The sequence below is a fragment of the Tamandua tetradactyla genome, chromosome 5, assembly GCF_023851605.1.
Source record: "Tamandua tetradactyla isolate mTamTet1 chromosome 5, mTamTet1.pri, whole genome shotgun sequence".
NCBI classification, from domain to species: Eukaryota; Metazoa; Chordata; class Mammalia; order Pilosa; family Myrmecophagidae; genus Tamandua; species Tamandua tetradactyla.
In genome coordinates, this window is record NC_135331.1 from 60,126,094 (window position 1) to 60,152,894 (window position 26,801).

The following is a 26,801-nucleotide window of genomic DNA, read 5'->3' on the forward strand; positions in this document are numbered from 1 at the left end:
CTCCATCTCCAAGGGCCCGGGCTGAGCTGCAAGTGCTGAGATGAGGAATGCCAAGCTGCTAGACTGTGCTACATTGCATTCTCTCATTTAAGCACAAGCCAATTAAGTTAAATGTCCCTCATTGCAGCAGACACGCCTCCTAGCTGACTGCGGATGTAATTAGCAACAGATGAGATTCACCTACCATTGGCTCATGTCCACAGCAACAGAACTAGGTGCTTTCACCTGGCCAAGTTGACAACTGAATCTAACTACCACAGCCTTCATCTAATTTGATTGGGGAAATGTGGAAATTTTAGCATGGTAGCAAGGAATAGGTAAAGAAAGCCAAAACCTATCTGTTTAACACTGAACATTCTTTAACGGCCCTATATTTTATCAGTGGAATTCAATTAGCTTATTATTATTTGACAATGCTTAGCTCATATATTCTAAGTCATGGATCATATATTTCTTCTCTAAAACAAATAAATGTTTACAGTGAATCTGTCACTTTCTTAGGCACAAGATTAGTAGTTACAGTTCTCTAATGCATCTTGTATACAGATTATCATGTTGTGGATAATTGAAAGTTAATATATAGACCTAGTTCATTTTTAACCTTCATATAGTCATATGGGATAAACTATTATCCCAACATTTTCCTTATTTTCTCACTCTCACTTTCACACACACAAATGAATAATCGAAAAATTTCGGTTACTCAATATTTGGCTGTCTTGGTTAATCTCCTTAACCATTTACCCTTATGTCAATTACATCAAAATGGCAAGATAAGCCTCGATATTTCCTTACCAACTGTGAAGTATATGTTACACTTCCACTTCCAATGTAAAAATAGCCCATTGAAGTTACATGATATTAGCATGAATTGATGGCATCCTTCAGGTTTAGACTTTCAGCTCAGTCAGGACTGATGGAATTTTACAGTCTTCTGTTCTAGCCATGATTAATTAACTATAGTAAAAATGCACTCTGACTGAAATCTATGATAAAACTAGGTAAAATATATAAGGAAACAGTTTTTAGGCATTAGAAAATAATTAAAACTATATAGCAACCTATGAGTGATGGCAAACACAAGGTGAGTCCTACATATCACTACACATTCTTCCTCTGGCCAAGTTTTGACTTGGAGCTCAAGCAGAAAACAGTGTTCCCACTGAACTGTGGGACTTGGAGCCCAAGCAGAGAGCAGTGCTCCCACTGAATTCTGGAGACCAAGATGTTCTGAGTACATGGATACTGGTGCAACTAGAATTTGGGTACCAAGGAAAAGGGTCTAGAACAGAGGTCTGCATAATTCCCTGTGGTATTAAGCAACCAAGCATTTGGTTGCTTCTGGCCATGTTGGTGTTAATGAAGGCTATAGAGAGAAGCTTTGGCAGAGGTAAGAGTTAAACCTAAGTACCAGACGTCACACGGGTCAGAGATGTTGAAGTTTAGCCTAGCCAGAGAGCAAAAAGATCTCACCAAGCACTACAGACATTCCACTAAAAGCCCAGAAAACCACGCATTAAGAGTAAGGATCTAATCCTCAAAAACATGCTGTTGGACTAAGAGCAAATTATATCAATTTATTGGTTGAATTGTTTGCCCAAAACATATGTTCAAGTCCTAACTCCAGTACCTGTAAATGTTACCATATTTGAAAATAACACACAGATTTAATCAAGTCATGATGGGATCATATTGGATTAATTTGGGCCCTAAATACAATATTACTGCTTCCCTTATAAGAACAGGGACATTTGGACACAGAGATGGAGACAAACAGGGAGAATATGTGCATGTGAAGACAGAGACAAAACTTAGAGACATACTGCCACAAGACAAGGAATGCCTGCACCATCAGAAGCTAGGAAGGGACAAAGAAGGATTCTTCCATAGAATCTTAAGAGGGAGGATGGCCCTCATTTTTTTTTTATTAATTAAAAAAAATTAACAAACAAAACATTTAGAAATCATTCCATTCTACATATATAATCAGTAATTCTTAATATCATCACATGGTTGCATATTCATCATTTCTTAGTACATTTGCATCGATTTAGAAAAAGAAATAAAAAGACAACGGAAAAAGAAATAAAATGATAATAGAGAAAAAAAAAACTATACATACCATAACCCGTACCCCTCGCTTTCATTTATCACCATTTCAAACTGACTTTATTTTAACATTTGTTCCCCCTATTTTTTATTTTTATTCCATATGTTCTACTCTTCTGTTGATATAGTAGCTAAAAGGAGCATCAGACATAAGGTTTTAACATTCACAGAGTCTCACTGTGAAAGCTATATCATTGTTTAATCATCATCAAGAAACATGGCTACTGGAACACAGCACAACATTTTCAGGCAATTCCCTCCAGCCTCTCCACTACATTTTGAACACCAAGATGATATCTACTTAATGCATAAGAATAACCTCCAGGATAACCTCTCGACTCTGTTTGGAATCTCTCAGGCATTGATACTTTGCCTCATTTTATTCTTCCCCCTTTTGGTCAAGAAGGTTCTCTCAGTCTCTTGATGTTAATTCCTAGCTCATTCTGGGGTTTTTCTCAGTCCTTTGATGCTGAGTCTCAGCTCATTCCAGGATCTTTGTCCCACGTTGCCAGGAAGGTCCACAGCCCTGGGAGTCATGTCCCACACAGAGAGGGGGAGGGTGGTGAGACTGCTCATCATATTGGCTGGAGAGAGAGGCCACATCTAAGCAACAAAAGAGGCTCTCTTGGGGATGACTCTTAGGGCTAAATTTTAAGTAGACTTGACCTATCCTTTGTGGGGTTAAGTTTCATGTGAACACACCCCAAGACTGGGGGCTCAGCCTATAGCTTTGGTTGTCCACACTGCTTGTGAGAATATCAAGAATTCAACTTGGGGAAGTTGAATTTCTCCCCACTCTCACCATTCCCTAAAGGGGGCTTGCAAATACTTTTCCAGTCACTGATCAAATCATTCTGAGATTCATCGGGGGATCACTCTGGACAAACCAATAAAATCTCATATGCTACCTGAGATTCCAAGTACTTATGACATTCAATCAAACTATCTACATGAGTTATATTAGGAAATGCTCTAGTCAAAATCTAAATTTTGTAACAAATAAACATTTTTTGCTTTAGTCTTACACATAATGTGACATTTTGAAGTATTAGTTATCGTCTATTTTCAGCACCCTGCAATAAGGACAATCCTTTGTTCTTCCTCATACCAAAACATTTTTAAAATTTGTACATTGTACATTTCACTGTTATTATACACTCTAGGCTTTCCTAGATTATACCATCTCGATCTTTAACGTCTATCTTTCTTTCTGATTTCATTTATGTCCCCAGCCCTCCCTCTATCATTCTCACATGCAGCTTCATTCAGTGTTTTAACATAATTACATTACAGTTAGGTAGTATTGTGCTGTCCATTTCTGAGTTTTTGTATCCAGTCCTGTTGCACAGTCTGTATCCCTTCAGCTCCAATTACCCACTATCTTACCCTATTTCTATCTCCTGATGGTCTCCTGTTACCAATGACATATTCCAAGTTTATTCACTAATGTCAGTTCATATCAGTGAGACCATACAGTATTTGTCCTTTAGTTTTTGGCTAGTCTCACTCAGCATAATGGTCTCTAGGTCCATTCATGTTGTTACATACTTCATAAGTTTATTCTGTCTTAGAGCTGCATAAATATTGCATCCTATGTATATACCACAGTTTGATAGCCACTCATCTGTTGATGGACATTTTGGCTGTTTCCATCTCCTTGCAATTGTAAATAATGCTGCTATAAACATTGGTGTGCAAATGTCCGTTTGTGTCTTTGCCTTTAAGTCCTCTGAGTAGATACCTAGCAATGGTATTGCTAGGTCATATGGCAATTCTATATTCAGATTTTTGAGGAACCGCCAAACTGCCTTCCACAGTGGTTGCACCATTTGACATTCCCACCAACAGTGGATAAGTGTGCCTCTTTCCCCACATCCACTCCAGTACTTGTCATTTTCTGTTTTGTTGATAATGGCCATTCTGGTGGGTGTGAGATGATATCTCATTGTGGTTTTGATTTGCATTTCTCTAATGCCCAGGGACATTGAGCATCACTTCATGTGCCTTTTGGCCATTTGTATTTCCTCTTCTGAGAGGTGTCTGTTCAAGCCTTTTTCCCATTTTGTAATTGGATTGGCTGTCTTTTTGTTGTTGAGTTGAACAATCTCTTTATCATTTCTGGATACTAGACCTTTATCTGATATATCATTTCCAAATATTGTCTCCCATTGTGTAGGCTGTCTTTTTACTTTCTTGATGAAGTTCTTTGATGCACAAAAGTGTTTAATTTTGAGGAGCTCCCATTTCTTTCTTTCTTTCTTCAGTGCTCTTGCTTTAGGTGTAAGGTCCATAAACCCGCCTCCAATTATAAGATTCATAAGATATCTCCCTATATTTTCCTCTAACTGTTTTATGGTCTTAGACCTAATGTTTAGATCTTTGATCCATTTTGAGTTAACTTTTGTATAGGGTGTGAGATATGGGTCCTCTTTCATTCTTTTGCGTATCGATATCCAGTTCTGTAGGCATCATTTATTGAAGAGACTGTTCTGTCCCAGGTGAGTTGGCTTGACTGCCTTATCAAAGATCAAATGTCCATAGGTGAGAGGGTCTATATCTGAGCACTCTATTCAATTCCATTGGTCAATATATCAAGCTTTATGCCAGTACCACGCTGTTTTGACCACTGTGGCTTCATAATATGCCTTAAAGTCAGGCAGCGGGAGACCTCCACCTTCGTTTTTTTTCCTCAAGATACTTTTAGCAATTCGGGGCACCCTGCTCTTCCAGATAAATTTGCTTATTGGTTTTTCTATTTCTGAAAAGTAAGTTATTGGGATTTTGATTGGTATTGTGTTGAATCTGTAAATCAATTTAGGTAGAATTGACATCTTAACTAAATTTAGTCTTCCAATCCATGAACACGGTATGCCGTTCCATCTATTTAGGTCTTCTGTGATTTCTTTTAACAGTCTCTTGTAGTTTTCTTTGTATAGGTCTCTTGTCTCTTTAGTTAAATTTATTCCTAAGTATTTTATTCTTTTAGTTGCAATTGTAAATGGAATTCATTTCTGATTTCCCCCTCAGCTTGTTCATTGCTAGTGTATAGAAACACTACAGATTTTTGAATGTTGATCTTGTAACCTGCTACTTTGCTGTACTCGTTTATTAGCTCTAGTAGTTTTGCTGTGGATTTCAGGGTTTTCGAAGTATAGTATCAAATCATCTGTAAACAGTGAGAGTTTTACTTCTTCCTTTCCAATTTTGATGCCTTGTATTTCTTTTTCTTGTCTAATTGCTCTGGATAGAACTTCCAACACGATGTTGAATAACAGTGGTGATAGTGGACATCCTTGTCTTGTTCCTGATCTTAGGGGGAAAGTTTTCAATTTTTCCCCATTGAGGATGATATTAGCTGTGGGTTTTTCATATATTCCCTCTATCATTTTAAGGAAGTTCCCTTGTATTCCTATCCTTTGAAGTGTTTTCAACAGGAAAGGATGTTGAATCTTGTCAAATGCCTTTTCTGCATCAATTGAGATGATCATGTGATTTTTCTGCTTTGATTTGTTGATATGGTGTATTACATTAATTGATTTTCTTATGTTGAACCATCCTTGCATACCTGGGATGAATCCTACTTGGTCATGATGTATAATTCTTTTAATGTGTTGCTGGATTCGATTTGCTAGAATTTTGTTGAGGATTTTTGCATCTATATTCATTAGAGAGATTGGTCTGTAGTTTTCTTTTTTTGTAATATCTTTGCCTGGTTTTGGTATGAGGGTGATGTTGGCTTCATAGAATGAATTAGGTAGCTTTCCCTCCACTTCAATTTTTTTGAAGAGTTTGAGCAGGGTTGGTACTAATTCTTTTTGGAATGTTTGGTAGAATTCACATGTGAAGCCGTCTGGTCCTGGACTTTTCTTTTTGGGAATCGTTTGAATGACTGATTCAATTTCTTTACTTGTGATTGGTTTGTTGAGGTCATCTATTTCTTCTTGAGTCAAAGTTGGTTGTTCAGGCCTTTCTAGGAACTTGTCCATTTCATCTACATTGTTGTATTTATTAGCGTAAAGTGGTTCATAGTATCCTGTTATTACCTCCTTTATATCGTGGGGTCAGTGATTACGTCTCCTCTTCCATTTCTGATCTTATTTATTTGCATCCTCTCTCTTCTTCTTTTTGTCAGTCTTGCTAAGGGCCCATCAATCTTATTGATTTTCTCATAGAACCAACTTCTGGTCTTATTGATTTTCTCTATTGTTTTCATGTTCTCAATTTCATTTATTTCTGCTCTAATCTTTGTTATTTCTTTCCTTTTGCTTGCTTTGGGGTTAGTTTGCTGTTCTTTCTCCAGTTCTTCCAAGTGGACAGTTAATTCCTGAATTTTTGCCCTTTCTTCTTTTTTGATATAGGCATTTAGGGCAATAAATTTCCCTCTTGGCACTGCCTTTGTTGCCTCCCATTGGTTTTGATATGTTTTCATTTTCATTCGCCTCGAGATATTTACTAATTTCTCTTGTAATTTCTTCCTTGACCCACTGGTTGTTTAAGAGTGTGTTGTTGAGCCTCCACGTATTTGTGGATTTTCTGGCACTCTGTCTATTATTGATTTCCAACTTCATTCCTTTATGATCTGAGAAAGTGTTGTGTATGATTTCAATCTTTTTAAATTTTTTGAGACTTGCTTTGTGACCCAGTATATGGTCTATCTTTGAGAATGATCCATGAGCACTTGAGAAAAAGGTGTATCCTGTTGTTGTGGGGTATAATGTCCTATAAATGTCTGTTAAGTATAGCTCATTTATTGTAATATTCAAATTATCTGTTTCTTTATTGATCCTCTGTCTAGATGTTCTGTCCATTGATAAGAGTGGGGAATTGAAGTCTCCAGCTATTATGGTAGATGTGTCTATTTCCCTTCTCAGTATTTGCAGTGTATGCTTCACGTATTTTGGGGCATTCTGGTTCGGTGCATAAATATTTATGATTGTTATGTCTTCTTGTTGAATTGTTCCTTTTATTAGTAGATAGTATCCTTCTTTGTCTCTTTTAACTGTTTACATTTGAAGTCTAATTTGTTGGATATTAGTATAGCTATTCCTGCTCTCTTCTGGTTGTTATTTGCATGAAATATCTTTTCCCAATCTTTCACTTTCAACCTATGTTTATCTTTGGGTCTAAAATGTGTTTCCTGTAGACAGCATATAGAAGGATCCTGTTTGTTAATCCATTCTGCCAGTCTATGTCTTTTGATTGGGAAGTTCAGTCCATTAACATTTAGTGTTATTACTGTTTGGGTAGTACTTTTCTCTACCATTTTGCCTTTTGTATTTTATATATCATATCTAATTTTCCTTGTTTCTACACTCTTCTCCACATCTCTCTCTTCTGTCTTTTTGTATCTCTCTAGTGCTACCTTTAGTATTTCTTGCAGAGCTGGTCTCTTGGTCACATTTCTCTCAGTGATTTTTTGTCTGAAAATATTTTAATTTCTCCCTCATTTTTGAAGGACAATTTTGCTGGATATAGAATTCTTGGTTGGCATTTTTCTCTTTTAGTAATTTAAATATATCATCCCACTGTCTTCTTGCCTCCATGGTTTCTGCTGAGAAATCTACACATACTCTTATTGGGTTTCCCTTTTATGTGATGGATTGCTTTTCTCTTGCTGCTTTCAAGATCCTCTCTTTCTCTCTGACCTCTGACATTTTAACTAGTAAGTGTCTTGGAGAATGTCTATTTGGATTTATTATTTTTGCGGTGCACTGCACTTCTTGGATCTGTAGTTTTCGTCTTTCATAAGAGTTGGGAAATTTTCAGTGATAATTTCTTCCATTAGTTTGTCTCCTCCTTTTCCCTTCTCTTCTCCTTCCGGGATACCCACCCCATGTATATTTGTGTGCTTCATACTATCATTTCCCTGAACCCCTGCTCATATTTTTCCATTCTTTTTCCTATAGTTTCTGTTTCTTTTTGGATTTCAGATGTTCCATCCTCCAGTTCACTAATTCTTACCTCTGTCTCTTGAAATCTATCGTTGTAGGTTTCCATTGTTTTTTTCATCTCTTCTACTGTATCTTTTATTCCCATAAGTTCTGTGATTTGTTTTTTCAGACTTTCCATTTCTTCTTTTTGTTTATTCCTTGCCTTCTTCATGTCCTCCGTCAATTGATTGATTTCGTTTTTGAAGAGGTTTTCCATTTCTGTTCGTATATTCAGAATTAGTTGTCTCAGCTCATGTACCTCATTTGAACTATTGGCTTGTTCCTTTGATTGGGCCATATCTTCAATTTTCCTGGTGTGATTTGTTATTTTTTGCTGGTGTCTGGACATTAATTATCTTAATTCGTTTATTCTGGAGATTGCTTTCACTTATCTTACTTAAGGTTTTCTTGCTAGATGAGTTTGTTTTCTATCTGTTCATTGACCTTCAGTTCAGCTTTTTCTGGGCCTCTAGCTTAAGTTTTGTTTAACAGAGGGTAATTTTACAGTTCTTGTTTTCGTGTTTCTTGTCCTGCTTGTAAGGTGCCTTTTCCCTCCCCACCCTTAGGAGGGTCTACATAGGTATTACAGACTCCAGCCGGGTTTTCCCGGACTAAGCTGGCCTCCTTTCAGGGGGAAGGAATCACCTGCGTCAGTTTTCCTTGAGTGTGAGACTCAGCAGGTTGAAAGACTTTCCTGTGAAGTCTCTGAGCTCTGTTTTTCTTATCCTGCCCAGTATGTGGCAGTTGTCTGTTTGTGGGTCCCACCAGCAAAAGATGTTGTGACTCCTTTAACTTTGGAAGGCTCTCCCTGCTGGGAGCGTGGTGGAGACAGAGGAAAGGTTGTAGGCTGGTTTTAATGGTTTCAAGTTGCGAAGCCCTGGGGTCTGAATTCCTTGAGAGAGGGATTCCACCTGAGTTGCGTTTCACCCCTCCCATGGGGAAGGTTCAGGTGGGAGACAGCCCTGAAAGCAGCCTGTTTCTGCATTTGGGGCAGTTGCAGCGTGTGTAATCCCCCTTCCGGGAAGCCGCCTGTGGGTGAGCGGCACCAGGCACCAGCCACCACAGCTTGGGGAACTCTGCGCGCCGCTTGGGGAACTGCACGTGGCTTGTGGAGGTCACTGTTTCGGAGACTCGCAGCCGGTCCAACTGTCCAGACAGGGGTACGCTGTGTGTCTGGTCACTGTCGTGGCTCCGGGAGCTGTTCTGTACTGTTTCTGGTTATTTAATCGTTGCTCTGGAGGATGAACTAAAAACGTGCGCACATTACTAAGCCACCGTCTTGACCCTCGCCAGGATGGCCCTTTTACACCTCAACTTTAACCATCTAGCTAGAACTGTTAGAGAATAAATTTCTGTTTTAATAAAGCCACTTAGTAAGTGATAATTTGTTATGGCAGCTTTAGGATACCTATAATCAATTCAAGTAAGGAAAAAAAAACCTAACAAGATTAAGAAAATGTGTTATTTTTTTGACATTCTGTCAGGAAAAAAACCAACCAACAAATAGAACCATATTTGAAAATGTTAAAAAGGGACAGTAGAACAAGACTCTCTACAATGTGTCATTACAATGCCCATCATAAATTCAAAATTACTGGACACATGAAGAAGTAGAAAAATATAAACCAAAGTAAAAAACAAAAGATATCCATAAAAAGAGAACTCAAGATGACCAAAAGTACAAATTAGCAGATGAGGGTTTGACAGCAGTTATTTTATATTAATAATTAATATGTATATTCATTTAAATATTTAAATGAAAGGGGACAGATTGGAATTATCAACATAGAGAAGAAAACTATGAAAAGGTGCCAAATGAAAATTTTATAACTAAAAAGAACAATTTCTGAAATAAAAGGTTTTACACGTTATTAATAGTTTAGTGGAGAGGGCAGATGAAAAATTCAGTCGACACAAAGATAAATAAAGAGAAATTATCTAATCTGAAAAAGATAATAAAGATTGGAAAAATAACAGTTCTGAGCTTTGGGGACAAATGGAATATTATTAAACATTCTAACATACATTCATATAGAGACTCAGGAGATGAGGTGAGAAAGAATGGGGAAGAAAGTATTTTTTTAAGCCCCAATTTTTTCAAATTTAGAGGAAGGTATAGACTTATGGGAAGTTATGTAAAACTCCACACAAGATAAATGCAAAGCAAAGGAGACATATCAGTTAAACTACAAAAAACAAAAAGGGAAAAAAATGGAAGTCACAATAACTTTCTCAAGATACTTGTGTGATGTTATCATTTTCCTGCTTTTATCCATTCCCCCTCTTAACTATTCTGAAAACAGTCAACTTTAAAACTTAATAATAAAATAGGTTTTAGCAGTTTCAAAACACACTGGTAGTAAGTGGTATGTGGAAGAAGCATACTTGTCAAATGTTGTAGCAATAAAAGAAAAACAAGGGAAAAGAAGCAGTGAGTGCTGATCACTTATTAGCTACTATTGCTTTTGTTGCTATATTATAATTAAAACAAAATGTAGATGTTAGATATTATACAATTTTGCAGAAAATAATGTTATTTCAGAATACAAATAACCTAAGGGATTTGAAGATTGACAAGAAGGAATCATAGGAGAGAATCATATACATGGTAGAGAGCATAACAATGGGAGAATTTTTTCCAAGAATGCAAAACAAATAGGACTGTGAGTAGATCAAGGATATTGGGTTGGCTCTGGAAGGAAAAAGAGTATATGTCTTCATCTGGCAATGTCAGGGCACAGTGCATAAGAGGTGCTTGTTTTAGTTTGCAAAAGTTGCCAGAATGCATTATAGTAGAAATGGAACAGGTTTTAAAAAGGGAATTTATTAAGTTGCAATCATATAGTTTTAAGACAGTGAAAATGTCCAAATTAAGGTACCAACAAGAGTTTACCTTCACTCAAAAAGACTGGCACCATCTGAAACAGCTCTGTCAGCTGTTGGTGGAGGGCACACAGCCACATCTGTTAGCTTTTTCATCTCATTTCATAAAGCTTCTCGGGGGGCACCTTCCATCTGCATCTCCAAAGGTCTCAGACTGTGTGGGCTCTGATGGTTCTAAAACTTTATTTAAAATGGTTCCCACTTAAAGGGCTCCAGTAAGCAACCCCTCCTTCAATGGGTGGTATCACAACTCCATGGAAACCATCTAATCAAGAGTTACAACCTACAATTGGATGGGTGACATCTTCATGAAAACAATCAAAAAGATCTCACTGAGCAACACTGAATGAGAATCAAAGTACATGGCTTTTCTTGGGTACATAATAGCTTCAAACCAGCACAGTGGTATTCAGAAACATTTTTAGATGCAGGGTTAGGAAATAGGGCAGTTAATTCCAGATAGTCTTGTTTTGATCTGGAATGTACAAGGTAAGGTCATCGCTTTACATGATAGGGGGCAATGATAGAGATACAGGCTGGAAAAGAACATTTAAATTTAGAGTAGCTATTATAGAAATAGAAAGTTCAGCTGGCTTTGGGTGAGCATACATTCTGAGCTAGCTTGGAAACCCTGGCTTAAGGGAAAAAAGTCATAAATGTGTAATGCAATAGAGCCCAAACCATGTTATATATAATTTTTCTAGCACTGCTCAGGTACAGAGGTTGAGAAACTCAGACGTATTTTTTTTTTCATGTGCAGAAAGTACACACAATAGGTAAGAAAATTATGCTTCTTTTCCAACTGGAAGATATGATTTTCTAAAAAGTAGAATTTGACACCTTTTATCAATGAGTACAATTTTTATACATAATCATCTGGGGCTAATTAAGCCCAAGAAATAACTTGTTGGTCATAGAATTCACATGAGGAATGTTATGTTATAGTTTCAGTACCTGGCAGACAGCTCTAGAAACACACAATCAAGGAATTTACATTGATAGGAGCCCTTAGGAATCAGGTGCTAAAATTCTGCCACTCCAGGCCCGGCAATGGTGGTTCAGAGGCAGAGTTCTCGCCTGACATGCTGGAGACCCGGGTTCAATTCCTGGTGCCTGCCCATGTAAAAAAAAAAAGAGAAAAATTCTGATACTTCATAACTGGATTTTGGTACTTCCTCTTCATCTCCTTTGGATAAAACAGCAGTACTAGAAAATTATGTACTATAGTGCAAGTTGGAGCTTTTTTAAGTGGCAAATTGCTGCTGACATTACTGTCATTTTTAACACTTAAAAGTACAGTAGATTTTGGAATAAAATAAATAGAGTTAACTTGAATTGTTGCACAAAGACAGAATGTCACGTATAGCAGGAAACAAATTACATTTTTGCTGTTTTTAGTTAATTAAGTATTTACATTTAAAACTTATTTTAGAATGGATTTTATGTTGCTGCTTTGCTGTTATTGCAAATAAAATGCAACTAATAACTTTTATTTTTCAAGATTTTTATAAAAAGAGCAAAAGCTATACATTAATTATAGTCATTTAGTAAACATATGCAGAAGGTCGAGATAGACTAGTGTGATTCCTCAGGTTAGGTTGCTCTAACCTGTTGCTAGACTGGCTAAGAGAGGACAGTGGTAATGGAGCCAGAGTGTTGAGCTGAAGGCTTATATGGTGGTAAGAAATTTAGTTAAATTTAACAGATGTTCAGATTTAATATTATTTGTAAACTAAACCACTCTGTCTTATAATTTGAATACTTGAGTATGTTTTTAATAATCTTAGCATGATGAAATATTTAATGAGTTTTAAATGAAGTTCTATTTGAGAGTTAAGATTACAATATTTACATTTTTTTATTAATTAAAGAAAAAAAAATTAACCCAACACTTAGAAATCATTCCATTCTACATATGCAATCAGTAATTCTTAACATCATCACATACATGCATAATCATCATTTCTTAGTACATTTGCATCGATTTAGAAGAAGAACTAGCAAAACAACAGAAAAAGATATAGAATGTTAATATAGAGAAAAAAATAAAAATAATAATAATAGTACAAAAAAAAGACAAACAAACAAACAGACAGACAAAAAAAAAAACTTTGGCTCAGATGCAGTTGGTTGATAATACATCAGCAATTGCATGTTGAATGTCAAGTTCAAAAGAAAAGTTCTTTAAATTTTATTTTTAATTGGCTACTTCACCACCAAATTCTATAATAAAGCATAATGGGAAAGGCTCAGATATTCTCTGCTGCAGCATTTGCTAGCACTTTTACTCAAAATGCTACATTACATCTACTGCAAAGAGGAGAAATGACAAGTGGCATGGGTAGGCTCATGTCACTTTGGCATTGGTTCTTGATTTATTGAATGCCTCAACGGAAAAACAAAAAAAATAGGTGCTAGGACAAGTTGAAAGTAGCTATGGCTAGAACTGTGAAGAGATGAGTAAAAAGAAAGGCTCTCCTTGTGAAATCCCACAATGGAAAATTAATTAAACCATATTCTGTTTAAACAGTGTAGAACTCCTTTTCTTCCCTTCACCCCATTCACATTCTCTGTATTCTGAACTCCTCCTTAGACAGAATCACACAAAGTGATTATTTATTTACTTCTTTAACTTTTCATTAACATTTTCAGTGCATACCTTCCACAAACATTGTCAATGGTAACTCACAAAGGTATGTATATATACATATATTGCTCTGTAATGATCACACAATAATCTATATTTTAAAAAACATATACATGTATTTCTTTAGTGGAGGAGATAAATCCAAAACACTCTGTTTCGTATAGACAGAGCTTTGGATGACTGAAGTTTTGCACACAACTTGCTCTTTGAATGCAGTATTTTAAGGAAAATGTGACAATTCACTTAATTTGCTTTGTTAAGCTTCAGAATCAATTCTTCCACAACCTTCCACTCTCCTACCCCAACAAACAATAAGTAGTAAAAGAAAAAAATCTTTGAAATGTAAAATTGGGAGTCTTTTGAAATTCATTTGAATAAATTGAGTGAAGGGTAAAAATTGAGAGAAGTTAGCTATTTTTATTCTCCATATGGGGCATAGCCACTAAAATGTGTATTTCTTATTTAAATATGTTATCATTAAACAAGACATGAGAACCTAATAAAATATTGTAAAAGCTTTATGTAATCTACATCAAGATGAAAGCAAATATCTATAGTCCAAGCGAATGGATGCTGCAGCTTTTGAAATTCATCACATGCTGCAGAAATAACAGCAATTATGCTAATATCCCCTTTCAGAACAACCATAGCTGACAAATGACATCAATTTCCTGGTGTCCAGACATGAACTAAACTTTCTTTTTTGGTGCTGCATAATTCAGGTCACAATTAAATCTTGACATTGTGCCCATTATCATATTGTGGTTATCTGATTCTTTCGGGGCACCCAGATAGCTGTGGCTGTAATCTATTCTGGAACGCACTTCCATTGCTCATTTCTTATAACTGTGCAGTTCCTAATTGAAATATCAGCTCCTCAGGGATGCCTTTCCAAAATCACATTATGCAAAAGTATCATCATCTCAGTTATTCTCTCTGTATCTATGTTAGGGGTAAAGAGAAGACTACTAATTGTTATTTTTATGTCTATCTCCCTGTGAAATTTTATTTATATTATTCACTGATTCATCTAATGAGATTTGAAAAAATATCTTTGTAGTTGGCATACAGTTCTTTAATCCTTAACATTTCATAGTTGTTATACATTTTTACATAGAGAAGTTGACTTTCAAATTTACGTAGCTTGTCTGACATTTTTAATAATGACTTCATGTTTTCAGATGATATCTTTCAATCTATGAATGACCTTCTAATCCACCTCTGTGTCTCCACTTGACAAACAAGTGCATTTTCTAAGCAACAGTCTCGATCTTTAAGAAGAAATAAAAAAGTACAACACATGTATATATAGAAACATGATGAAATTCCTCTGCTTGAAATTATCTAGTTGGTTACCCACTCACTTAGATCAAAACTCAGCTGTCTCCCATGGCCTACAAGTTTCTGCCAGTTTGCTGACATTATCCTTCATTGCAATCCAGCAATGTGAAGTTTCTGATTCACAAACACAGCAAGTTAATTATTAATAGATTTTTCAATAGGTTCCTCTTTTTCCTCTATTTTCTGCCAGGTTCTCACATGAAAGCTTTCTTCTCATCACTCAGTCTTAGCCAAAAAAAAAAAAAAACTCTCCTTTTTAGAGATCTTCCATGAACTTTTTCACAAGGTAAATTGTGACTTGTTCCCTGAAATCACTCCTTACTTCACAGCTTTTATAAAAAAAAAATTGTAACAGTTTTATATATATATGTATATATATATATAAAATGTATATACATATATATGTATATATAGGAAATCATTGTTTGCTTATTTAATTTTAAATTTTATTTCACCTTTAATATAAAAATATCCTTCAGAAGAGAAGACTAATCTCCCTTGTTCTTTTCCATACCTGCGGTGCCAATAATGTTGTCACGAGGGGTTCATAAACACTTGGTGCACATTTAACGAATTGAATTGACTCTTTCTCAGGAGATTTCTCCTAATTAAATTTTTTACCCTTTGACGACATGACAAAAAGACTTCAATATTCATTATGAGATGCTTCTTTAAGTGAATTTACTTTACTTCATTACAGGTAAATGCCAAGGAGAATAAAAACGTTATCACTTTTTGCAGAACCTGGTAAGTGACAAGCAACATAGAAATAATTTCTTATTTTCACAACAACTGCATGATGAAGTCATTTTTATATCTATTTTAAAGATGAGGGCTGTGAGGCTGAAGAAATTAAATGTTTACCTTCAGTCATCTACTATACTACATACCATAGCCTTTTGTTACCTCAAGGTCTATCAATTTCAAAAGATGTAATAGTTTCACTGCACTACCCTTTCTCTATACAAAAGTCTATATCTTGCAGTGTTTAATATTCTATAACATATATAGCCAAACAAATTATAACATTGTTCAAATGCAAAAAGCGGTGTCGTCTATCCAACATAAAATGTTAGTATATAAGGAATATTTTGCGTTAATCTTTATTAGATTTAATACGAACTGATTACTCACAAGATCATTAGGAATATTAAGTATATTATTCCAAGGTGAAACAATTAAAGGCTTCAGTGAATTACCCTGATAATGACCTTACTTATTTGAGAACTTCAGTGACACAATACAAAACACCCATTTGTTTTAGGCTAGAATTATCTCTGAATTTTGTTGTACAAATATATTGACAGGTATATTTGTACATCAGAAATTTTATAATATTGAAATTCTATGTTAAAAACAGCCACGCTAGAATGCTTACCTTCCATTCAGGAGACCTGGGTTCATTTCCAGAACCATGCACCCCCTCCCCTGAAAAAAAAAATACAAAAACAGTCACATAAATTAGTCTGCCAAAATATATTTTATATAATGATAATGCTGATGATTAACCTTACAAAAACAATAAAAAATATTGCAAATCTTTTAAGCCAAAGAAGCACAAAAATGTAATATTCAGTGATTAGAAAAAAGTAAGCTGGGAAAAACTTAGCCAATAGTAAAAAGAAAAAAGGTAATTTGTTGTCATTTTTAGAGTTAATTTTAGAGGAATTTCTGAAATACTTGAAAATTGCTGTAGGAATTACAATGTCTATTTTGAATTATTTTATTTAAATTAAACTGCTGGTGTGGTAATTGAGCAACGCATCCTACTTCACAGACACCTCAGCAAATTCTATGAGGCTTATTATTTGCTGTTTCTTTTCCTGGAGTGGAAATCTGAAAATTTTCTGATGCAAAAACTGACTTCAGAGTCTTTAGTTGAGGATCTAGAATCTTCCTTACAGCATGAACTGGCATTTCCTGTAACTAGGTCCCTCGAATATCTAGATTTGTTTCTTCATTTGTCAAATCTCCTCATGTTTTCTAGCTTGCTTGCTCCCAGAATGTGATATACCAGAAACATAAGGACTTTTAAAATGGGGAATGTATTAAGTTGCAAGTGTACAGTTCTAAGACCATGAAAATGTCCAAATTAAGGCACCAAGAAGGGATTACCTTCACTCAAAAAAGGTCGATGAAGTTTGGGGTTTCTCTCTCAGCTGAAAGGGCAAATGGTGACGTCTGCTAGTTTTCTCTCCCAACTTCTTGTTTCATAAAGCTCCTCAAGGGGCATTTTCTTTCTTCATCTCCAGAGGTCTCTGGCTGCTTGGACTCTAAAGCTTTTTCCAAAGTGGTTCATTCTTAAAGGGCTCCTGTAAGCAACTCCACCTTGAATGGGTATAGACACATCTCCATGGAAATAATCTAATAAAAATTACCAAACACAATTGGGTGGGTCATTTCTCCATGGAAATAATAAAAAAAAAGATCCCCCCATTCATACTGGATGAGGTTTAAAGAACGTGGCTTTTCTGAGGTACATAATAGCTTCAAACCAGCACACTATGTCAAGAACTTCATAACCCATATTAAAAGAGGAATGAAAAGATAAATTTTGAAATATTTGCCAGAGATGATCTTTACCAAAACTATGATTAAAACATTAAATTTCTGGTTACATGTGAATTCTTGAAGAATATTAAAAGTTTAGTAAGCGAAAGCATATTTTAAAGCTATTTTATGAATAGGTTGTCTCATGGTAATGCTTGGTTAAAAAAAAAATCTATCAAATGCATCTATCAAAAATGCATTTTCATCACTATTCTCTTTAAATAGCCTTGGACTCAAGTGTCCAAATATAGTCACATTTTTCCTGGAAGATGACCCCTTCACCTGACCCCTAAGGCAAATGACATATTCTCTGTGCTATGTGAGTTATATTTTATAGGAATTTCTCAACAGTACCCCTTCCATTCAATGGGAATTTGTCTCTCTAATTTTTCGCAAAGCTCTAATTCAGAAAGGAATTAAATTTTGTTGTTTGCAATCCTTCTAACCTTACAAAGAGTATATGTACTGGATTATTCAAATTAATTCATTTATTGACCCCGTAAACAATGATTGAACATCCAATATGAGGCAACCATATTAGGGACTACAAGTTCTAAAATAATTCCTATTTCAATCTGATGATCTCATAACTCTCAGCTGGTAGGGGAAACAAATTGTTAGAAGTTTAATCCTTTATTTTCTGTTATAGTGGTGTTATGATATTGTGTTTGGAGAACTCAAAGGGTACAATCAAATCCAAAATTTGACAGAAATTCAATTAATTTTATTCAGTCAATGCTCAGTATGCATTTCATCATATTTACTTATAAAAATTTTTATAAAGCAGCTATTGTTCATTTAGTGAATTTATAATTGTGAATATTTGGTTCTTTAAATTAATTATGACTGGAATCCAGTTATTTTTGGCCACCTGCTGTTAGTGCCTTCTCTCATCCCTTATTGTAGTCTCAGAATTCTGAGAACAAAATTTTGGAAAACTTGACTCAGAAGATTGTTTAAAAGTGTAAAAATCTCTTTGAGAACTTTAGGTATTAATTTCTCTTCCCAAAATGTGCCACTTTTGAAACGCCGTCCTATCTTGGTAAAACATAAGTAATGGGAACTCTTAGCATGCCATAGCATACTAAACTTCAAAAAAACAAGTGCTTGATGATATACACATTATTTTTATTTTTTTTTAGTGTTTATAAATTACAGCTTTAGATTCATCATTATTAACTGGCATGTAGCCCTATATTCTAGAAAGTTATTTTTCTTTGATTAAATTATTTTAACTTGAGACAAACTAAAATTTATTACAACAGAAATTTTTTAATGGTATGGGGTTGAATTTAAGGTTAAGTAATATGGGGTGGGGGAGAAACTGGTAAGGAGGGCTCTTTGCTTTCACAAAGATTTAAACATTTATAAAGATAGAATCAAATAATACTTGGAGATCTCAGAGCATTTTTAAAACTTTATCTGATTAAGCTTTCCACCTCTTGCACAGTAAAAAAAAAAGATTGTTTCCAAGGTTCCTCTCAAATAGGGTAATATAAGGCAATGGAACATACTATAACTGACCAATCTAGTTTTTTGATTTCATGTTTTAATCCAGTAAAAAGTAAAGGTTGCATAAGTCTTCTATTTTCTCATGCCTTCCATTTGGGCTAAAAGAGACTGGCTAAATGATTGATGAAAAATCTATAATCATCTATAAACTCTGATTTTCTTAAAAGTCACTAGCTTGGCAGTGCAATCCTAGATTTGGTTATAAGAATCCTCTTATTTTAAAGATAGTGATTGCATTCATAGAGAATCCGATTCAGTTTGTTCCCCTTAAGAACTCAGGGTGTTTGGGTGTTTCTCCTTCACATGCAAGAGAAAGGGGCATTACTCCTCGGGTTTGCCTGGCATGAGCCCTGACAGATTGCGTGTAATGGGAATCCGGAGAATGGGAGAATTCAGACAGCGCTGAACCCACGATAAAAAGCATGGGCTGAAAGTTTGCCTCAGATTCCTGAATATTGATCCTTGTCTGTTGTAACATGGGAAGTGACGTCATTGAGAAATAGATTGAGGAAGACTGTTTTAGATGTAAACTTTGCATTTCTGTTATGAATTTCACCAAGAGGAAAATGGAAAATTGGATTTAGGAGCAAAATTTCTATAGGCTTAAAAAAATGTTTTAATGCACTTGAATATCAACATTTATATAAAGAGAAACATTTTTATCCTATTATAAATCCATTACAGTGAAAAAATTATCATTTTAAAAATGTATTCTAGGGTGCATGGGTAGTATAGTGGTTAGAATGCCCGCCTTTCATGAGGGAGACCCGAGTTCAATTCCAGGACCATGTATGCAAAAAAAAAAAAAAAAAAAAGTATTCTACTGTGATGGGATATCATGTTTAAACAGAGTTACAGCTATTACATCTACAGACTTTTAAACCATGCATTTTTATTGGCTAGGATATTTGCTTTAATATATTAAAAAGAGCAAATAATGATGCCCTAAATAAAGGTTTACTTTCTTAAGCCCCTGGAAGTCTAAGATGATAGGTGACTCACAGGGCACCTCAGCTCCTTCAGATAATATATATACATATAATTCGTCTACCTTCCTGTTTCAGCATCCCGTGGGACAGTATTACCACATGCATAGCCAGTGCCAGCCCATTAACACTATGTCTCCATCTGGGCCTCTGGGATGGAGGAGAGAAGAAAGCTTCCTTTGAAAGATGAGATCCAGAAAAGTTATACATGTTTTTCCTTCTGAGCAAGACACAATTCCACATCCCCACCTTACTGCAAGAGGGTATTTATAATTTTCTCACTGGTTAAACAACTCTGAGTGCAGCAAAACCCAGGTTGTCTGTAATAAATGAAAAGAGGGAGCGTGGATACTGAAAACAAACAAACAAAAACAACTACTAGTCATTGGTCTATCATTACTTCCTTAAACGTCAGTGAAATGAAAAAAATAGAGATTATGAAATTATTGCTTACTAGATGTAGAGGTTGTTTGGCTCCACCCTTCTCTGTATATAACTCACTCAGCTGGGGATCATTTGTGCTCTAGTTTGCGACCTGCTGGAATGCAATATACCAGACATGGAATGACTTTTAAAAAGGTAAGTTTAATAAGTTGCTAGTTTGCAGTTCTAAGGCCAAGAAAATGTCCCCATTAAAGCAGGTCTATAGAAATGTCCAATCTAAGGCATCCAGAGAAAGATACCTTGGTTCAAGAAGGCTGATGAAGTTCAGGGTTTCTTTCTCAAGTGAGAAGGCACATGGTGAACATGGTCAAGGTTTCTCTCTCATTTGGAAAGGCACATAACGAACATGGTCAGAGTTCCTCACTCATTTTACAGGTGGAAAATGCACAAAAATGTGTTTGAGGTATAGTTTAAAAGTGATTGAAAATCTCCTTTAAAAATGATGATACCTGATGTTTGCAAAATACCGTTATTATTTATTCTTTTAGAATTAGTGAATTTTATGTCATACTCCTATGCCTCTAGTAAATTTCAGTTTATTTGTAGGTTCATTTTGCAAATGATTACATTATATCTTAGAGGTATTGACAGTTTTGCCAGCTAGTGTGTAAGACACAAAGGCAGAATGATAATTAGAAAAACATATAATCTCTACATTCTTAGGTCATTTCAGAACACGAAACTTCCAACTTTTTTGTAGCAAGTTATTTCTATTAATCTTTAGGGATTCTGACATTTAGGAGAGAATGTTTTTCTATAGCTTAAACAAATCTAAGAAAAATCGAATAGCACATTAAAAATAAGCACAGTGTTTTTGCTTCTATCTTTTTCACAAAAAGATGTACAAATGTCACTTCCTTCACATAACCAACAGAAAAATATCTAAAGGTAGTAAACATATGTACACAAGAAAAAAAGGAAGGCAATAAAATAAGCACATCTGTTTTATTAAAAAGAAAATATAGTATTGAAATATATATTGAAAAAATTGACAGTCTGGCTTTTGGTCAATTATTATGCTCCTTATTTGCACTTGATAGAAAAATCATAATTGCATTATGGCAAAATGCTTTCTTGGCCTCTTTCTCAACTAAACATACTTCAAGCAACAAATTTTTCTACAAAAATATAAAAGAAGCTAGTATGAAGTTGTGTCCTTGTAATACAGCTTTTGTGTTTATGTAATATACGTAATATGTGATGAATATCATGTATAACATAATAAAATCAAATATTTATCAAAAAACAAACTTTTAAAAGGATATGATCTAACTATTGTATTCTTGCTTTCTTGATAACGTGTGTAGTAATTCTTTCTAGTGAAGGTGAAGATGGGAAAGAAGGAAGGAAAGGAAGAGAGAAAATCTTTGATTAACAGTTGATGCTGCTTTAAATTCATACCACCATGCTTAATATAAATTGTCCATCCTTCAGTACATCTGTCAGGTTTCTTTCAGGTTCTTCTGGGGTCTAATTTCTCTAGGCAACTCCACTTTCCATCTTCCTTCCTCTTTTGTTACTTCCAGGAGATAATCATAATTCAACTTCACAAAAAACAAAAAATTGAATAGATACAGAGAAATTTATCTGCATATTCATTTCCACTTTACTCTTAGAATCCCATTATAACAAAAAGTTGATCTATTTATTCTGCTATGTCCCTTGAATTTTCAAAACGCTCTTTTTCAAACCCCTACATTCCATTTATACTTAAACAATTAAGGTTAAACATTCAAAACAAAATTAAGGATTTTTTTTTTTTTTGCAGTGGGTAAGCAGGCAGAAAATTTATTGAGAATACATGTAAGAGGACGTGTGGGCACTCTCACAAAGGTAGAGGTGAGGTAAGCAATGGACAGTAGGCAATGTGGGGCCATTTGCTTGTATAGATTAGCTTTACTTATTCCCTCTCCCCCTTCCTTGTTTAGGGATTTTTCTCCTTTTTTCTCTTCTCTCCAGGGCAATGCCTGGTTGCAGATAGTACATTTGGGTGGGTCATTTGGCTGTATCCATCTCCATAGATGACTCACATATGTAGAGGGTTCCACCCTTCTCTGTATATCACTCACTCAGATGGGGATCCTTGGTGCTCTAGTTTGCTACCTGCCTGAATGCAATATACCAGAAATGGAATGACTTTTAAAAAGGGAAGTTTAATAAGTTGCTAGTTTACAGTTTTAAGGCCAAGAAAATGTCCTCATTAAAGCAAATCTATAGAAATGTCCAATCTAAGGCATCCAGAGATAGATACTTGGGTTCAAGAAGGCTGATGAAGTTCAGGGTTTCTTTCTCAACTGAGAAGGCACAAGGCAAACACAGTCAGAGTTTCTCTCTCATCTGGAAAGGCACATGATGAACACGGTCAGGGTTCCTCTCTCATCTGGAAGGGCACATGACAAACATGGCATCATCTGCTAGCTTCTTTGCCTGGCTTCCTTTTTCATGAAACAACCTGGGAAGCAATTTCCTTCTTCATCTCCAGAGGTCTCTGGCTGGTGGACTCTGCTTCTCCTGGCTGTGTTGTTCTTCTCTCTCAGAATCTCTCTCATTCTCTAAAATGTTTCCTCTCTTATAGGACTTCAGAAACTAATCAAGACCCACCCAAATGGGTGTCATCGCCTAATCCAGTTTAACAACCACTCAATTAAATCACATCTCCAGGGAGATGATCTGATCACAGTTTCAAACATACAGTATTGAATAGGGATTATTCTGCCTTTATGAAATGGAATTTTGATTAAAACATGTCTTTTCTAGGGTACATACATCCTTTCAAACCAGCACAATTTGGTTTCAGATGGATTGGCTGCCACCAGATATTTGGATGTTTGCCATTAAAGGGGTCGCCCCCAGGGCAGGTTGTCCAGGACACAGGTACTCCTAACCTTGATTAATTTTCCTTGCTTAAGCACTCCTTTATGGTTTTTTTCCTCTCCCCTCTTTTCCAGTTCTAGCCTCAGGGAGTCTTGCCCTTAATCTTAAGAGGTGTGGAGGGATGAGGGTCTGTATTCTATAGCTGCTTTTGACTTGTCAGAGGATGTATGCCCTGCCTGATGGGGTGTAGAACTTTCTGGCTATCTCATTTAAACTGAGAGAGGAGTCCAGAGGAGTGGTTGGAATGACTAAAAATCTTCACATCAGCATTGATTTGGTGTGAAAAGCTTCTAGTCTGGCAGCGATAAATTGGTGAGAAATTTAAAAGTGCAAAGGCCAATTAATAGCAAGAGGAGGAGGAGATCCATTAGCTAATTGAGACTTAGGAAGAGGGAAGAAAATGACCATCTTTGTCCAAGAGTGAATCTTAGCTAATCACCTTGTTCTTGTTTAACTGGGGAATAAGGGGGTACATGTGCTAATTTAAGGGTGTAGGAAAGGGATTTAAAAAGATATTTGATTGAATGGGCTGTGGCTTTGGCTGCTGTGTCAGCTCAGTGACTCCCTTGAGTAATGTTAGTATTATTTTCTGATGGCCAAGACAATGAATTATCACTATTTTTGTTGGTAAAAGCATGGCATTTAAGAAATTGAGTATCTCTTGGTGGTGTTTAACTGGGAGAAAGCTGAGCTCTTTCTCCACTGCTGCTTGAGCCTGCAGAACTAGGAAGGCACAGCCTTTTCCCTTCTCCTGGTTCTACAGTTCAGGTGAGGACAATTAGTTTTGCTTTTTGAGCTAAAGTCTCTAAAGGCAGGACTTTGCTTATTAAATTGAGAACCTCATTGTTTAAGGGAATAGGAGGAGTTCCCTGAATAGGGAAGTTTAATAGCTTTAGGATTTTTGTTTGTTTAGCCTAAGGGGCTTTGCAAACATATATTATTATTATTATTATTATTGCTTAAAATACTCTGACTCTCTTTTTTCTTGTTTCACACAGAAGTTAGTTTTAAACTATGAACAATACCATATTTATCTTAGTCCTAACTAGCTTAGCATTATTTACATGTTGCTGCGTGGATTAGTACTGATTTTCAGAGACAGAGAAATTTAACTTTAGGTCTTGGGTGTTATTTATTTAAAGTTTTAGGGAACTACTAGGTTATACAAAGAGAAAGCATTTCAGAATTCAGAAACAACAGGTACAGTATAAGATCAAAAGTGATTGCTGTAAGAACCTACACTTTAGGCTTTAATTTTTTATAAGAATTTTTAAATGAACTTGCTTTTAGAAATAAAAATATATTACAGTTGTTTTATACTGGGGTCATCAACTACAACCTGTATCAGAAATCTCCTGTCTTACTCTAACACATTTACCAGGATTATATTAACAGATAGAGCATAATTTTTATATTTGTCTTACTTCTTTTCAAAGTCTATTTGTTGAAGATGCAGTTCTGACTTATATCTGTACTTTTAGAAACGTTGGATTAAAGTAGAGTAACTGACAAGCAAATTTGATTGTTTCCATGATTTGTAAACTTTAACATTATGTAAATTAATATTAGGATAGAAATAATTTTTAAATATATAAACAACATTTCACTCTTGCAAATTTAGGTAACAGATGGATAGAAATTCTTTTAATTATTGCAATACTTTAACACCTTTTTTAGGAAATATGTTAAACTACTTCAGCACTTTATTTTTACAAGGTAAGAGCACATTTTTTGTAACAGTTTTCCTTTAGGTCTGAGAAAACATGACTCATGAAATAAAGGATGATGAAGTTAACATAAACATTAACAAGTATATTATTCCGATATGATATAAAATTTTTATCATTTAGACAGGGTACTCAGATGGTTAAAAAAACTTTTTATAACTTTTCATAAAGAGCAGTTTAACAGAGAGTAGCATTGATTAGGACAGACAAAATTCATTTTAATAAATTCTCTATAATTTTTTGTACTTAACAATGACTATAAACAAAACTTACTACCTTAAATTCTCCACGACTTTCCACATCTATTCAGGACATGTAGTCAGTAATGACTACAAAATGTACTTTATTAAAATTATTGCAACTTTCTATATCAATTCAGGACTTGTGCAACTTTCTATATCAATTCAGGACTTGTAAGCAATAGTGACTACACAATTCACTTTTGTAAACCTTTCTTGTGACTTTCTATGTTTATTCTGTTAGCAATGATTACAACAACAAAATTCACTTTTATATTAGGAATATGTTAGTTTACAAAGTTAGCATAATATAAGACTGTACTTTGAGGCAGTTGGAGGCCAGTAAAGTCTGCTGCTAAAATACTTTTAAAGATATAGGGATTATTTTGAAACCCTTGGGGTGACACTAAGTGAGTAGGGTGGAAAGTTTATTTTTATGTCCCTGCCATTTACCAGAAAATAGATATTGAGTATTAGGAAGAGGGATACAAAAATGCTATTTTTAAGATTTTAAAATTTAGACTGAAAATTCGCATGCAGTCAGCATTTTTTCACAGGTTAGACATGGGATGCTTTTATCCCATCCAGACAGTTTTATTTATTTAAGAATCTTCTCTTGGTTCTAAGATGCCTCAGTTTGGTAGGGGCTTCAGGGCAATCAAGGTGGGTAAACAGCAGTTGGGTTTCTTAGTCTTAAACTGGCCTCCAAGGAGTGAAGAAAATTGCTCCCTAGAAGGAGTGGGGCATTCAGAAGTGGAGGTAAGTCCAGAGTGGCAGTTTAGGGCAGAGTGGTTCCAGTGTTAACTAAGAAATTAATAAACTTAACTGTCCCATCAGATTGGTGGAATAAAACTCCTCTAAGTTTGTCAGATGTGAAGTCAGCAGAGCCATGCACAGTCCTGGGCACCCACAGTCTTCACTTGCCATGAAGAAGGCTTGAGATGCTGTCCTTCCCCCCTTTGGGAGACAGTGTACTCCCTGGAACTAAGGCCCATGCTGGTAGCACCTAAGGCAGGCTCTGGTGTATCCTAAGGTCATGGGTTGTCTTGAGGTTTGTAGCACCTTCTCTGCCAGTGGCCCTCTGACTCATAGTTGAAGCAGGATCTTTTGAGACTTAGAGTCATGATATGGGTGACCCCAAGAAGACAGGGCACTGATAACACTGACTGTAATAAGCTGAGCCTGTTCTCTGAGCCTTTGCTTAACTTTCTTCGCCTTCTCTTCCTCTTGGCCTTGTTTCAATCATTAAAGATAGAAAAGGCAGTTTCTGATAAGAGCTTTTAAAGCTATTGCAGAATTTCAGGGACAGATTGGCTGAGGAAATGGGTGCCCAGCAAAAGCTCACTTTCCCAGGAATAGGGAAAGGAACAGGGGCATACACTAGCAAACTTTTTTTTTTTCTTGGTTTCTTATTTTTGGTTACTTTTTGTTGTTGTTGTTGTTTTATTTTATTTATTTTTTCTTTTTAGCAAACATTTTTAAGGCTTCTATTACCTCCCCTGGCACAGGGCCATGTTTTCCTTTCTCCAGAGTGATTTCTTTAGTTTATTGCAGATAAC

General features: G+C 35.5%; 1 long non-coding RNA gene across 2 annotated transcripts in view; it reads left to right on the forward strand.

Moving 5' to 3' along the window:
• LOC143682465 (uncharacterized) overlaps positions 1–20,315 on the forward strand; it is a 42,228-nt gene extending 21,913 nt beyond the window's left edge. For both annotated transcript variants that reach the window (XR_013175146.1, XR_013175147.1), the window contains 2 exons: positions 15,611–15,657; positions 20,037–20,315. This is a non-coding gene — a long non-coding RNA (uncharacterized LOC143682465). The remainder of the gene's footprint in view (positions 1–15,610; positions 15,658–20,036) is intronic.
• The last annotated feature ends 6,486 nt before the right edge of the window (positions 20,316–26,801 follow it).